The 17035-nt window shown below is 39.4% G+C and overlaps 1 long non-coding RNA gene across 2 annotated transcripts in view; it reads right to left on the reverse strand.

The window, feature by feature from the left end:
• The window catches only part of LOC145717090 (uncharacterized), a 418260-nt gene that overhangs the window by 305361 nt on the left and 95864 nt on the right, over positions 1-17035 (reverse strand). For both annotated transcript variants that reach the window (XR_014140106.1, XR_014140107.1), the window contains exon 2: positions 10796-10917. This is a non-coding gene — a long non-coding RNA (uncharacterized LOC145717090). The remainder of the gene's footprint in view (positions 1-10795; positions 10918-17035) is intronic.

Raw genomic sequence — 17035 nt, forward strand, 5'->3', positions numbered from 1 at the left:
CTACTATCACACTACTAAGCCTTGGGTGAAATTTTAAAGTCCTCAAAAATGGTGAAAGGGCTACATTGGCAGGGTCCCAAGGGATGAACCTGGATGTCCAGTGTAGCACTCTGGTGAGAGCAGCTCGATGAGGGCATCATCCAAAATGGTGTGCCTCCGAATGAATGCTGCAAAGAACATACATTCAGGGAATGCAGACTTCTTGTCAAACTTGACAGCAGGTTTATTTCAGCATGAGACGCATTTGCCAAACGAGCAGAGACTCAAAGATCACATTGGTTTTAAAAGTGATTTTTGCTTTATAGAAGAAAAATAAAATGATTTATGAGTTTGTCAGGGAATGGATGTTGCCTTTTGAAAAAAAAAAACCTTCCCTGTTCCAAAGTGTCATGAATTGCAAATGAACCAACGGATGATGTATATGTGTATGTATGTACGTGTGTACGCACACATGTGTCTTAGTGCTTGTCCTCTCTCTTCTTTGCCTCCGTGGTTTGGAAGCCAACTCCACCGTGTGCCTTCACTAACGCTGCAAGCAAATTGTAGTTATAATGCCAAACAGTCATTTCCAAGACAAACCAAATCTGTGTTCCATTAAAGTCATGGAATAGTTAAACATGGGTTTTTTTTGTTTGTTTGTTTGTTTTTTTATTCCCAGCCATAATAAAAAACAGGCTCCCCATTCATTCTGATGCTCCAGAAGTCAGAGGATTCCACATGGTCCCCTCCATGATATTTGGAAATAGATTCTGATGGTGTCCCAGGCATATCAGCAGGAGGTCAGTTTAACTTATGTTTTATCTTGCTCACTGTGGTTTGGACAGCGACAGCATGGAAGTCCTGAAATGGTAATCGATTTCCTCTCTGAGATGCTAAGCCTGCCTGCCAACTACTAAGCATATTCCCTCAGTGTGTCCTTTTGAGATTTTTGATGGAATCACAGAAATGAGAACTGTACCTTCTGTGGAACAAGAGATGAGAAAATGCTGCTTTCTGGGGGTTGTCTCAAGAGGAAAAAAATGACGCTTGAAGCTTTCTATTTACCAGCTTGCAAGAATCATTCTGATGATACATTTTTGTAAAACTGTCTTTGAAATGAAATCTTCCTCTATAACTCACCAGTTATTTTATCCCAATGCCCTAAACGTATGTGTATTCTGGGTGCATTTTAATCATAAAAGTCTTCAAAGAATATTTGGATTAAAAAGAAATGTTCCAACACCCACTAACAACCATGTACCTCCTACAGAAAGTCTAGCTTACAGGCACTTTCTGCCTTCTCTTCAACATTTTGCAACCATGCTGAGAATTACTAATAGATTTAAATGTTTAATTTAAAAAAGATCATAAACTTTCAGCCAATTCTCTACGTAGCAGATTCATGTTATACCGTTAGATAGAGTGGCGGATCCTGCTCTGTTTTGACTTCTAAAGATCTCCCTTATTTTCTAATAAGTTCAGCTATGCACGTAAACAGTGGGTTTCAGATTCTGGGAGGGACTCAAAGATGTATATTTATGCTGCAAACCAGTACACACAAAAACTTACAATTCATGCAATGATACTTCTTACGATCTACAGTCCACTCTGACATTTTCTCTTCTACTCTATTCCATTCCATTCTACTCCATTTTTAAAATGCTGGTCACAACCCACTAAATTGATTTTCCTACACATCAATGGGAAAAGGCCTGCAGTTTTGAAACACTAATTCACCAATTTAAGGGAATATTCTCGCTCCTCCTCCTTCTGTTCCTTTGTCAATAGTCTACCCAGAAGTTTCATGGATTTTGTAGCATAAGGATCTTTAAGATATCTAACATTTATAAGTCTCTTTATCCTCATCTCTAAAATGAGGATAAAGATAAATAGTATTGATAACACAGGATTATTGTAGGAATTAAATGAGATCATGTATATAAAGCATTTAGCTCAGCCCCTGGCACACAGAATGTTCCCAATAAATGGTAATGAATCCCTATGGCAGATTCCAACCTCTAATCTCATCCTTTTTGCCCCACAAGAAATATTTCTAGATATGATCAAAAGAGGGAAAATTAATAGAATAAGCCTTTTAGCTCTACAGTTGGTATTTTCTACCGAATAATAGCCTTACCTGTTTTGCTCTCCATACGGGGTATGGGCCTGTGACTATCAAAAACTACTGAGTTCCCTTCACCATTCTAAATAATGTTCATCACATCTTAACATGGAACATAGTATATCCTGAGAGAAGTTTGACCAGTTTTTGTTAAAGAGTTCTAATTAATAGCCAAAGGCTGTGCTTTTGAGTTATTTAAATTCACCTCCAATACCACAAAGCAACAAGTCCCTGCTAAGTGGGCCTTGGCAGGATGTTCCACAGAGATTCTCTATTTCTCACTCTCTGATTTCCATCCTTCCCTTCATGATCTTCTCTAGCTGCTGCTTCTTTCCTCTCCCCTTTCTTAGAATGTGATGAATTGGTCCCAACCCCTACGGTTCCTTTTTATGTCTTTCAAACTCTGCAATTCTTTGGCCATTCAGTTCCCACTGGATCAACAGATGGACAGAAGATGGTGGTTGGGTGTGAGGGATGTTTTCATTTTGGTCTGTGGCTCTTTTTCTCTGAATTCCTTGATGTTAAATACAATATGTAACTGTGAGGATTGAACTTCTTCTGTAAAGTACCTTGTCTATTTGACATGAGCCTTGGATGGACCTCCTATTAACATGGCTTTGATTCCATTCCTTAAGAAGTTATAATCCTGGCCTTAAGATGCTAAAGGCCCACCTGCCCCCTTCCTTCTCTGAGCTGCACTGGAACAACAGCAGCGTTAATGAACGTGCCTCCATCTCTACCATCCAGATAAATGATGGATCCAAAGAATCTCCTTGTGGATTCTTGGTGCCTCCTGCAAGGACTGAAAGTTTCTCATCATGACTTCCAGGGCATTTTATGACCTGGCTCTTACCTAACATTCCCTCCTTATCTTTTGCCATGGTTGGTCTCCTCACCTACCATTTATTCTTTCTGCCTCTCTATCTCTGCCATGTGGAATGATTTACCATTCTCCCAATTTTCTAGACTTTCCCCATGCCTTGGTTCAAGACTGTCTTCCTCCATGGAACACTCTCCATCCTACTCCACCACTTCATCTGACCATTATTGATTTATTCCTTAAAATTCTACCCATATCATCACCCTTCCTTGCCTGACTCCCCAGGCTGTGGTAGGTCTCCCACGTCATACCATGCACTTCTCTTCACTACAGCACTTACACACACTATAACTAGCTATCTCTTCCAATACTGGAAGCCCTTTTTCATTTCAAAGTTTCCAGAAATAAAGGCAAAATGGGTATTTAGTGAGTGTTATTTGGGGATTTACTTAACTTATTAATTAATCTCAAGTCCAGCCTTTTGTGCTGCTTCAAAGCTGAATTACTTGAGTTCTCTAGAACCACAAGGATGAGAAGGAATGCTCCTTTCCTCCACCCCATAAAATTTGCTTGGTCTTCCTTTGCTTAACAGTCAGCCTTCTGTCCCATCTGGTGCTTCAGTGTGGTTTGAGTTTGGATGGATATGCTTGTGTGTGTGTGTGTGTGTGTGTGTGTGTGTGTGTGTGTGTGTGTGATGAGGCAGCTAATCTCATCTTCTATTTGCTTTTAGATTCCTCACTTTGAGCTCATGTCCTAACAGTCAACTTATCACTTCCTGAATTATTTATCAACATTTGAGGCAATGGAATGTGGTCCAGAGGGGGATTTCTATCTAATGGAGAAAGTGCTTCCTCACAAACTACACCAGTCCAAAATTGGAGCCTGTGGAAGGTGCAGAATTCTTCAGCTGTCAAGAATATTGGCTAACCATCAGTCAACAAATGGGGTCAGACTCACAGACTACACATTCATGCACCAGTTAATGAGTTTATCACCTTCTCCCTCTGCCATGTGCTGTACCAGACACTGTCCTGTAAGGATGGTAGACTCAGGTCTTGATATCAAAGAGCTCAAAATCTGTTGAAGTGAAGAAGAGTGAGCAGATCATTAGGATGGGCTGTGATAAAGGTATGTATAAAAGTAGGGAAGACAGGCTAGAAACTAATGAGGAAGGTATAACAAGACTTGATGTAGGGAGAACAGAACTCATCAGGTCAATAAAGAAGCAAATACTTTTCCAGATGTGTCATATGAAAAGTGATTTGGGAATGCCCAGAGTTGAGGAGGACCCCAAATTCTGTCCCTATTGGTTTGAATGCCACTTGAGGCAAGATTCTTTGGTATGTTCTGGGAATCAGACAAGACAGCTGAGTATGGTGGTGAAGGAAGAAGTCAGCATGAAGGCATGAGTGTGTAGAGAAGAGACTGCCCCTTGGGAGACTTCCTTCTTCACTCCACTGGCTGAATGTTGAAGCAGGATGAAGGGAGATAAGCAGAATTCAACCTCATTATTTTGGAGCAGTAGCTAGAAACCATCCCCTATCATTCTAAATCCCCTCATCTTCCTACTTTCACCATGAAAAAGTGGCAAATAGAATGGTGAAGATAAGCAAGATGACTCCCTGAGTTGCTACCATGTAGTTACACTATAGTTAGATTCCTGGCTGACCCAGGACCTATTTTGTGATGAGTAAAGGAAACTTCCAAAGATGAAAAGTCAGAAGGAGATGATCTATGTTCTTGATAGCCCTAACGCTGTCCAGGAGTTGTCCTAGAGTTGTCTTTGATCTTGCCATTATTTCCTAAAGAGTCTCTAAACCTGGCTTAGTGCAGCTTGGCCCCAGTCCCTCTCTGGTTCCTTTCTTCTTTGAGATGTGACCTCTTCTTATGCTCATTTATATGACAACTGCTATATTGACTTACAGGTTACCTGAGCTGGGTGCAGCCCCTCACTGCACATATGTGGAACCTTAAACCCCAAAAGAGAAAGGAACTTCACTAAGACTGCACAGTTAGGGGCAGGCTTAGTCCTCCCAACTACATTGCCTTGTCTCTTGATGTCCAGTCTTCATTTGGGGGATCTACTCTACCATCTTTAACATACCTGTCTCAAAGATGGCAGGAGAGTACTGGAGAGGATTTAATACCTTACCTATGATTATGCAGATAATAAATAATGAAAGAAAGCATTTAAGCCAGGAATGTCTGGTTCTAATTTTTTTCTGCTATATTGTTTTGGGAGAACAAATCAATGCTAAGAATCATTCATGTCTCCTGAGGGAAACTCATCTCTCAAGTACCTTGAAGTATCCTTAGACATCTAAGAGGATGTATCTTGACGTGTCCTTTAAACATGATCTGTAGCAAACTTTATTCTTGAGAAAACAGGCAGAGATCCACGGGGGATCTTTGTCTTGTCCACTCCTTAAAGGGTTTTATGTGACTAGATTGCATACATATGGCTGGAGTGCCTTAGGGGAAGTACTTGAACTTCTGCAGTGACTTATGCTGTCTGAATTGCATCCAGTGCCCTGATTCTTCACATAGTTGGGAAGATTTGTCACGTTTATGCTATTTTGACAGTAGCTAGCCTGAAATAATCCAGAGGCAAGCAATATTGCTTCTCTAAATGGCATACCCATGGAGCAGGGAGGTTCACAATTAGTCATTAAATGGCTGAGACAAATGGCTTGGATGCCTCTCTTGATAGAGGCATGCAGCAGGGCCATAAGAGAATCATGTCTGAATGGTGACAAGGTCATAGGAAAGCAGAGGCTGCTATCATTGATAGATTCCAGGCACCAGTGAACTATTTCATGCGGTGTCTGAACAAGAAGGAACTTAGAAGTTCATCTAATCCCAAACGCCTCCAAATGGAAGGAGACAGGGGGCTGAAGGGGGTCTTTTCTCAAGTCGTAAAAAACAGACAGAATTTAGAACTTCCCTTACCCAGAGTTTGAGTCTCTGGTTTAAGCATTCGTACAGGCTAAGTAGGGTCAGGTGTAATTAATATTACAAAGAAGTAACTGAGGCAATAATTTGATAAAGTGTGCCCTCACAAGGTTTGCATACAGTTCACCTGACTCAGGTATACAGAGACTATTGACTACCTAATTCAACTGCCAGACCCTATTTCTTCCTGGTTAACAAAACTCTATTTTATTCCGTGTGCACAGGTCCAGATAATCAATCACAACTGGTGTGAACCAATCATGACAATCCCATGTCCTTTCATCAGTGACTTATTCAGACTTGAGCAGACAACCCAGTTCCGGCCAATGAGACATAAAGAGAAGTCACTGGGGACTTCATGATGTTCAGGGCTGCAGCACCCAACTTGCGACCACGAGAGGAGACATTGCATACAAACTGAGGATGGTAGAGACAAAGAACCAAAGGAACTGGAGTCCTTGATGGCAACCACATCTGGGTCCTCACACCTCTAGATAGCATGCTAATCCAACAGCAAATGGCCTTACAGTTTAGGCCATTAATATTGTTAGTTGCAGCTGCCCTTATTTTAAAGATATATAAAGAAAATTTCCAATGATGGCTACAATTTTGAAATAAAACTTTTGAAAATTTGTTCATTAATGGACTACTACATTCCTCAAAAGCAGAGACTGTTACCAGCCTTTCGGTCTTATATTCTCAAGGCCCAGGTCAGGGTCGGCCATTGTGTGGATACTCATTAAATGTGTGAAACATAAATACATATATTTCTACACAAATAAATGGCGGAACAAAGTTTGGGATGGGCATGATTCAACTTCAAAATTTAGCATTTGTTGAGAACTTAACAGAAGCCGCTCCTTATCCTAGTGGATGTCCCAAACTAATAGAGTACTGAGGACCAGATGGTATGAGCTGTCTACCGTGGGTGCCAGCAGTAAGGAGTGCATTGTCTGTAAGGAATTTTAAAACAATACCACAAATGGACTGAAAAGTTGGTCTGCTCTTTATTATCACCATGAGCCAGAAATTCTAAACAATGTCTGTGATAAAATACTCCTTGAGAAAAACCTTTTGCTAGTCTAAATTCTAAACAATTGTTGTGGTGACTATTGAGTTGCAATAATATATATGTAAGCTTTAAATTAACACTTTTTTGTTACTTATCCTTTAATAAACATTCCACACAGAAGTTAATTCTGAGAACTCCCAGCTATCCTGGCAGCATCCAGCAGGCAGAGACCCAGCTATGGGCATTCGTTTTAAGACTATGTGACAATTTAGAACCATTCCAGGGCTCGTGGGTGGCTCAGTCAATCATCTGCCTTGGGCTCAGGTCATGATCCCAGGGTCCTGGGATCAAGCCCCGAGGCAGGCTCCCTGCTCAGTGAAGAGCCTTCTTCTCCATTTCCTCCCCACACATTCTCTCTGTCGCTATTTCTGTCTCTCTCTCTCTCCCAAATAAATAAGTAAAATATTTTTAAAAAGTTTAGAACCATTCCAATTCACGTCCTTAGCACTTGTGGTATTACCTATGCTTGTATTTAAATGGGTGATTCTGAATGAACATCAACAACATAGTGAGTAAAATAGACGAAGGAATAAAACGAAAGTTATCACAAATCTGACATTCTGGGTAACCAGCTGGAGAATTAGTTTGCATTTAAACTTAAAACTGAGTGAAAGTACAAGATGTTATGTTAGTGGCTAGTCAGTTAAGATTTTAGCTCATAAATGCAATATTGTTCTGAGTGTGAAATTTTCTGGTGTGAATTTTTTGATGAGGCTAATTAGACACCAAAAACACTACTTAAAACAGCTAGAATCAGCCCGATCAATGTACCTTAGAACACCATGCTTTAAAATTAGTCCTTGAAGTTCAGCACAAAGCAATTGTGGAAAAGGTCATTAACCTTTTACAGCAAGATATAAGGAAATTTATATTTTGCATTAAGAAAAAAAGTCAAATTTCAAAGAAGAATGCAAAAGAAGCAATAAAAGATGTTGGTTTTACATTGCTAGGAGAAATCAAAAGGACAAAAGGATGTTTGACTGCTTCAATCATTTTCTCAAGGAGCTGGATACTTGTTCTACAGCAATTGATCGAATAATGTTATGACATTATAAATTATAAAATAATGACATTAACTAATGTCAATATTAATTATCATGGAGCCATTATCTCTGATGTGTGCAGAAGATTTCATACAATGTAAGACGTATTTGATAAACTTTCTGGCGAAGTTATTTTAGTGGAATTTTCTTTTTTAGTTTCATAGAGATTTTAAAACTGGTAGTATTGATTCCAAAGACACATAATCTGTGTAACAATTTCTGGAATGTATTGTGAAATGGGGTTTTTATGCATCTGCCAAAGTTACTCTATGTATAATATTTTCTTAACTGTTTGTATATCTACTGGTTCTTATGAAAGACAATTTTTGAAATTCAAATTAATAAAAACAAAGAATTTTTGATCAACTATGAGAGGAAATAGATTGATGAGTCTGGCTATACTGTCTATTGAACATAGACAAAGAAAGCCAAATTTGACAAAGTCATTGACATATCTGCACAAGGTACAAAAACAGAAACTGTATTATTATGTAAACGTAGGTGTAAGCTTTTCCCCCTTTTTAAAAAAAGATTTTATTTATCTGACAGAGAGAAAGAGGGCAAGAGAGAGCACAAGTAGGGAAGAGCAGCAGAGGGGGAGGGAGAAGCAGACTCCCTGCTGAGCAGGGAGCCCCCAACATGGGGCTCAATCCCATGACCCCGGATCACCACCTGAGCGAAAGGAAGATGCTGAATCAACTGAGCCACCCAGGAGCCCCAGCTTTTTCCCTTTTTAAAAAAAAATACATTAATTTAGAAGTATTAATCCTCTAATTTTTCCCTTTTTTATAATGTATTTTTATTATCATGATTTTATATATATATATGTATTCATAGAAAAATTTTACTGTCTGTATTTCTTTTCTTGCCGCTATTATTATTCATGCATTTCATGATTATTACTGAAGATCATTTTGTTGATTAGAGGAGGGGGTGTTCAAAATTATCTGTCTTTTTGTGTCAGAAGTGCTAGGCTCACCACTTTTCAGCAGCTGTGCTTTACAAATGAGAAAACCAAGACTAAGCAACATGAAGTGCACAATGCCCTAAATTTAAGAACAATCACGAAGATAGTCCTTCATGAGCATTCAGATGACTGCTATCCTTAGAGCCCATACAGCTCACCAATTCAGCCCATGCTTGAGTGCAGCATGGGGTAAAGTTAACTGTAAACTGATAGAGGGAATGTTGTGGTCAACTTCATGTGTATTCATAAATTTTACTTGAATATAAGTCAATCCCATTCTTAAAGCCTTTCACCCAGAGTCCTTTGCTTCACCCAAACAAATTTTTCCACTAAAAAATAAATATCAACTGCGAAACAGCCTATTTATGTAAGCAAAAACATTATCTAATCCTCATTTATTATGATTCATACATATACAATGTACTTGATTATACTTTTTGGTAATGTTACATTTCTAGTAAAGTTTATTAAAAACAGAACTCTTCAGGAGATGCAAAAGGAATCACTGTGAAAATCCACAATAAACCCAATACTCTGAGCCTAGTTAATGTCGTTCTTGAAGATATACACAGGAAAGGCATATGGGGCCCCTTCTCAGTTGTGTTATACTATATGCTGTTTCCATGGGAATACATACTCAGGGGATGAAATCATAAAGTACTCTAGAAGGTGCTAATATCTCAATGGAGCATAATAACCTGCTGAAAATACCTACATTCACATAAAATACAGCAAAGGAGAACAATGGAAATTTGGAGGAGGAAAGAGAATGAACATCTGATATGGCCCACCAAGTTGATACTAATACCATGCTAAGTTTAAAGCTGTATTTAATAACTGTGAGTCACGTGTAATATTAAAATGTCATTGATTACAATTTAATTTGGTCAAGGTCAGTGTTTATCCTTTAAGTATTCAAGTTTCTCTCTTTCAATGCCTCTCCCTCAATCCTGTAGAAGTTCAACCCAATGAACTCTTTTCATAATTTTTCTATCATTGTCATTATTCTCCATCTTTACATTTATCTGTTAGTTTTCAGGACGTTAAGTACCAAGTGATTTACAAAGATCATCTCATTTATATTTTAAAATGCACTTATCATGTAGAAATTACTTTCTTTTCTATTTTGCTGCAAGGAAATTGAGAATCAGAGAGGTCAACATAACTCATGAGCAGGATAAAGACTCGAACCCAGGTCCCTTTGATGTTACACCCCAGTTCCTTTTTGATGCCATGGTACATGAGACTCTGGATTCACCTATTTCAGATTTGGCAGCTTACAAACATCCCATGAAATGGGACAGTTTCTTTCAGGTATGACAGGAATCCTAGTCAAGCTTCAAGTTATGCCAGTACTGCCAATCAGTAAGGACAAAAGTACATTAAGGCTTTTCTCTATGAGTCAGATGTCGTGAATGTATTGGCTAGAAGAGAGAAGGTTCAGAAGATATGTATCTAGGCACAAGAGCAAGGGAGATTACCACAGTGAAGGTATCTCAGAATGTTCCCTGCTGGGTCCCACGAACTCATGTCTAAGCCCTATGGAGAGAGGCTGGGACACGAGCTAAAGGAGCTCTTCTCATGAGGGACTCTGATACATGAGTGTCAGCTGGGCTGACCAGATTATAAAATGGAAAGTACAGTTGGAGAAAGCACACTAGCCCCACACGGAAAATGATATGGTTTGGGGATCAGTTAGAGTCAATTATGTGCAATAACAAATAGACTCAAAAAAGTATAATGGCTCAAGCATAGAGGTGTTTCTTCTTGTTTGCTTGCTTTTGTTTTTGTTTTGTGTGTGTGTGTGTGTGTGCGTGCGCACACGCATGCACATACTTACTCAGAAATAGTCCAAGGTTGGCAGTCTGGTCTGGCAGAATGATTCTGGTCACAAGTCATTTGAAGATCTAGGCTCTTTCACCCTCAACGCATAGTTTTCACCATCATCTCAGGCATTAACATCTAGCCAGAGGAAGGAAGAGCAGAGAGGATCACCCATGAGAAGTTCAATGATTCAGGCCTGAAAGTGACATCCCTCACTTCCACTCACACCCCCTGGTTTGAGACCAGTCATATGGCCAAATCTAACTGTGAGGGAGCCTGGGAAATGTAGTCTTGCTGGGTGCTCACAAAGGAAAGGAATCAGGCTGGTGACCACCTAAAAGACTCTGGGGAATGCATCCCCATTGCCAAGGGCAGCTTTGGGAATGCCAGGTACAACTCAGAAATCAGCATTCTCAAAGAGGATTCCGGTCCTTGCAGTGGGAATGCAACCCCTTGTGTCTTCACAGTCATCAAGAAACGCTAGAGGTTAGTGGAAATCTACTGATAAGAGCCAGAAGGAAGATGGCTGTTGTCCTGAGGTAGCAAAGGTATCTTCTCAGGGCTCGCAGGGAAGGGGGCTGAGTAACAATAGTTACTGCAAGAGTCAAAGACACCCAAAAGCTTAACTGCTAATTTTTAAATATCCAGACAGTAAAAGAAGGACTAAAAAAAGAAATGAATGCTCTTAATAATCATTCCACTTGGAGATTAAAATTATTATTTTGGTGTATAGCCTGCCAAATGCTTGCTTGCCTTCTCTCTTACTCACTATCTATATTGTTTTATGTGTATATATGTGTGTGTGTGTGTGTGTGTGTGTATATATATACGTGTGTGTTCTTTTTAATGATATATATTTCTGTTTTTTGCTTTTTTCACTTAACCATTAAAGACTCTTGCTCTTACATTAAGTAGAAGATCATATATGATCCAGCCAATTCTTCATAAATCTTAGTCTTTTTCTTCTTTGTATTTATTTATATTCTTTTTGCTTATAAAAGAAAGTTGCAATGAAAATCCTTGTTCATATATCTTGAATCACTCATCCAATCATGTACATAGGAAAAATTCCCAGACAAAACAACTGATGGATCACATATCACTCATACCTGGGTGCAAAACCCTTAGAGTACGCACATTTAAAAATTTGAAATGCATCCTCAAATTTCTCTCAAGAAAATTATACTCACTTACCTTAGCAGTATATGAATGCTTGATCCCTATAGTTACAAACACTAGGTATCTTTATAATTTTTAACATTTGCCAAAAAACCAAAGGCAAAACTCCCATTTTTATTTAAATTTGCATTTCTTTGATTATTAGTGCAGTATGGCATCTATTCAAATGCTTATTGGTCATCTTGCATTACTGTCTTTGAATATCTGGCATCTCAGTGCATTCCCACCCCCACCCCCCACCCAGTGCTATTTCTTTTCAGAAAATTTTTAGTATGCTAATGTTTATTTTACATGAACTTTAAAATAATTTAATAAAAAATTGTTTTTATCAAGATTCTCTTAAACATATAGGCTTGCTCAGTGAATAATGGCATTACTAGAGTATTCACACAAGTGGAACTTTTCATTTATTCTCCCCTTTTTATGATATTTGATGGATTTTTATAGTTTTCATGTAAGCTCTGAACCTTTAGTTTTTCAGTTTATTCCTAAATATTTTATGTCTTAAGCTGTATTTTGTACCAGAATGTTCACCATTGTATTATATTTCTTATCTGCTCCTTCTTGTTACATATGAGTTTTGTAAGTTCATTTTTTAACCAGCTACATTATTGGTTCCTCTTTTTATATCTAAGTTTTTAGTTGGTTTCTCGGGTTTTTATGAAATAAGAAATTTGACTTTTTTTCTGAATTTATTTCTCTTACTTTATTTTCTTAATTACTTGCATGGCTTATTTTTCCAAAACAGTGTGAAATAACAGTGGTGATAACAGGTGTGTTCAGCTTGTGACTGACTTTAAAGGAAATGGCATTGTGTGTGAATGTATGTCTGCATGTGTGTGAATATGTATGTACATGTAAGTTTATCATATGAAGGAAATAGCATCTTAGTTCTGTTCCTCCTAGACTTTTAACAAGTAACAATGGATAAAAGTTATTAAATGCCTTTTTTTTAAGTAGGATCCATGCCAGCATGGAGCCCAATGGGGGACTTGAACTCATGACCCCAAAATCAAGAGCTGAGCTGAGATCAAGAGTTGGATGCTTAACCAACTGAGCCACCCAGGAATCCCTACTAAATGCCTTTTTTATTTTTTTTTTTAAGATTTATTTATTTATTTGAGAGTGGGCATGAGAGAGCATGTGCACGAGCATGAGTAGAGGGAGGGGCAGAGGGAGAGGGAGACAAGCAGACTCCCCAATGAGCATGAGCCCAACATCCCAGGACCCTGAGATCATGACCTGAACCGAAATCAAGAGTCAGATGCTTTAACCGACTGAGCTAGCTTGGCACCCCCTAAATGACTTTTAAATATCCATCAAGAAAGTCATTCTTACAGCTAGGTTTTCCATCTAGCAGGGAGTTTCTAAGCAAAAATAGGGGAATCATTTTAGTTATATTGTATTCATTGCCTGTAACATGGAAGGACAAACTTTAATTCTATAAAGCCACATCTCCAATAATCTCAAATTTAGCCATGTATTATAAAAACTTCAGTGTACTCTTTAAAAAAACAAATGACATAGAAACTGTCTAAGAAGAGCAAAATAATTGTCATGAAACTGAACAAAGATCAAGTAATTATGTGGAAAACCTAGAACTTCATTGCCCCAGGGAATTACAAGCTAAAACCAAAATAAAGATGTACATGGGCCAGTAAGGGATAGGTATACAGTTTCTTCATACCTCGCAAGGAAAGCAAAGAGTTGTTTTTTAAAATAAACTTTTATTATTATTATTATTGATGGGGTCCTTCAGGAGAATGAAGGAGTTGACCGTTAATGTCCCTTTCAGATCTGCTTAAGCCAAAATGAGGGACCCCTAGAAGTAGTGGCCACTAACAGCCATTAGAAACATGGCAAAGAACGTCAGAGATTTTAGAGGAAGGGAGTGGGGTAGTTTTGTTTTGAGCTAATTGACCTGGAAGAACCCACTTACCTAGAGGGAGGGAAAACAGAGTTGTATTTTCTCTAGAAAGCCTTTCTGTATGTTATCTACCACTTCCATTCCTAATAAAACTGGACCCTTCTCTCCATCTAAGCCTTATACTATTTAGGCTGCCTCTCTTTGGCACTTTCTCTTCTAATTGTTTATGTACAATCTTTTTCCAACTAGAAAATAAGACCACTGAAGGCAAAATTCATGTGTTTATCCCACTCCCACCCACACCCTAGAGCACCCAACACAGGATCCTGTGCACAGCAGATGCCATGCAATAAACACTCATTGAAGGAATAAACGAGTGATAAGGATAAGCTTAACTTAGATCCCTTAACAGAATTACTACTGATAATAAGATGAATGGTAACAGGAGCAAGAGGGCGGAGGAGTAGGAGACCTGGATTTCATCTGGTCTCAGGAATTCAGCTGGATGGGGATCAAACCATTCTGAACATCTACAAACTCAACAGGAGATCGAAGAAAAGAATAGCAACAACTCTCCGAACAGAAAAGCAACCACTTTCTGGAAGTAGGACGTGCGGAGAAGTCAATCTGAGGAGATATTCGGGAGGATAGACGGCGGGGGAGGGGGCCTCCGTCGGCCACTTCTGGCAAGTGATAGAGCCCCAGAGCACAAAATTGGAACTCTTAGAAGTCAGCTCCGCTGAGGGATGTCGGTCCAGTGGCTAAGCGGGGGGTGGAACCCTCGTGGGACAGTGTGGTCTCAGGACCCTCGGGGTCACAGAAAGACCAGGGGTGCCTGAGTGCGGCAGAGCTCCCAGGTATCAGAGCGGGGAAGCCAGCTGCAGAGACGGAGCCGAGGTTCTCAGCTTGGGGTTGCCATAAACCATGATTCACGGCACAGTCGGGCCACTGCTCCTCCAGCAGGGACCCAACAAGTGGCAGATCCGGGGAGACTCCCCTTCCTCCCCCGGGGAGGAGCGGCACGGGAGCACACCACAGGGATCTGCTGGGTTTGGAGACTCCACATGGTGTCGGGTGCCAGAGATAGAAACGCTCGGTCACAGGCCGATAAGCATGGAGTGCGGCTGGAGACCGGGGAGACGGGAGTCATTGACTGCTTTTCTCTGGGGGTGCACTGAGAAGTGGGGCCCCGAGTTCTCGGCTCCTCCAGGCCGGAGATTGGGAGGCCACCATTTTTACTCTCGTCCTCCAAAACTGTACCGAAAGCTTGCAGGGAACAAAAGCTCCCGAGAGCAAACCCGAGCAGATTACTTATCCCGGACCGGGCAAGGGTGGGGCACTTCCCCCTCCAGCAAAGATATTTGGGGACCACGGCAACAGGCCCCTCCCCACAGAAGATCAGCGAGAACAACCAGCTAAGACCAAGTTTACCTATCAATGAGAACGGCAGAACTCCAGCGCTAGGGGAATATGCACATAGAATCCATGGCTTTTTTACCATGATTCTTTAGTCTTTCAAAGTTAATTTTTTTTAAACTGTCTTTTTTTTTTTTTGAATTTTTCTTTTTCCCTTTTCAATCAACATCTTATCAGTCTTTTTTTAAAAAACATTTTTATGTTTCATTTTTAGAGTCATATTCTATCCCTTCATAGTAGTTCCCTTATTTTTGACATATATATATAAGTTCTTCTCTCTTTAAAATTTTGAGATACAGTTTCTTCTAACAGATCAAAATATACCCTAAATCTCTAGTGTATGGCTTTGTTCTAGTCTCCTGCCTGATCACATTCCCTCCCTTTTTTTTTTCAATCCTCTTCTTTCTTTTTTCAAACAACTTCTTATCAATTCCTTTTATAAAAATTTTTTATAACTTTCATCTTTACAGTCATATTCCCTCCCTTCATCATATTAACCGTTATTTTTTACATATATAAGCTTTTCTTTCTTTAAAATTTTGGGAGGCACTTTCTTCTAACAGACCAAAATACACCCAAAATCTAGTGTGGCACTGATCTAGACACCAGCCTGATCATATTTGATCATATTCTGTTTTTTTTTTTTGTTTTCTTCTGTTTTTCTTTGTTTTTATCTTTTTCTTTTTCTTTTTTCCTTCTTTCCCTTTCTTTTCCCCCAGCTTCAGGTCTTTTCTGATTTGTTTAGAGTATATTTTCTGGGGACATTGTTACCCTGTTAGCATTTTGTTCTCTCATTCACCCATTCTCCTGTGGACAAAATGAAAAGATGGAAAAACTCACCTCAACAAAAAGAACAAGAGGTAGTAGCGACTGCCAGGGACCGACTCAATACAGACATTAGTACGATGTCAGATCTAGAGTTCAGAGTCATCACTTTAAAGATACTAGCTGGGCTTGAAAAAAGCATGGAAGTTACTAGAGAAACACTTTCTGGAGAAATAAAATAACTAAAATTCACCCAAGTCGAAATCAAAAAGGCTATTAATGAGGTGCAATCAAAAATGGGGGCACTAACTGCTAGGATAACTGAGGCAGAAGAGAGAATCAGTGATACAGAAGACCAAATGATGGAAAATAAAGAAGCTGAGAGAAAGAGAGATAAACAACTACTGGGTCACGAGGGCAGAATTCAAAAGATAAGCGATACCATAAGATGAAACAACATTAGAATAATTGGGATCCCAGAAGAAGAAGAAAGAGAGAGAGGGGCAGAAGGTATAATGGAGCAAATTATAGCAGAGAACTTCCCTACTTTGGGGAAGGAAACAGGCATCAAAATCCAGGAGGCACAGAGAACCCCTCTCAAAATCAATAAAAATAGGTCAACACCCCAACATCTAATAGTAAAACTCACAAGTCTCAGAGACAAAGAGAAAATCCTGAAAGCAGCTCGGGAGAAGAGATCTGTAACCTACAATGGTAGAAACATTAGATTGGCAACAGACCTATCCACAGAGACCTGGCAGGCCAGAGAGGGCTGGCATGATACATTCAGAGCACTAAACGAGAAAAATATGCAGCCAAGAATACTATATCCAGCTAGGCTGTCATTGAAAATAGAAGGAGAAATAAAAAGCTTCCAGGACAAACAAAAATTGAAGGAATTTGCAAATATGAAACCAGTCTTACAAGAAATATTGAAAGGGGTCCTCTAAGCAAAGAGAAAGCCTAAAAGGACACAGACCAGAAAGGAACACAGACAATATACAGTAACAGTCACCTTACAGGCAACAC

Source organism: Leptonychotes weddellii, chromosome 14 (genome assembly GCF_054177405.1).
Source record: "Leptonychotes weddellii isolate Sample4059 chromosome 14, ASM5417740v2, whole genome shotgun sequence".
In the NCBI taxonomy this organism is placed as follows: domain Eukaryota; kingdom Metazoa; phylum Chordata; class Mammalia; order Carnivora; family Phocidae; genus Leptonychotes; species Leptonychotes weddellii.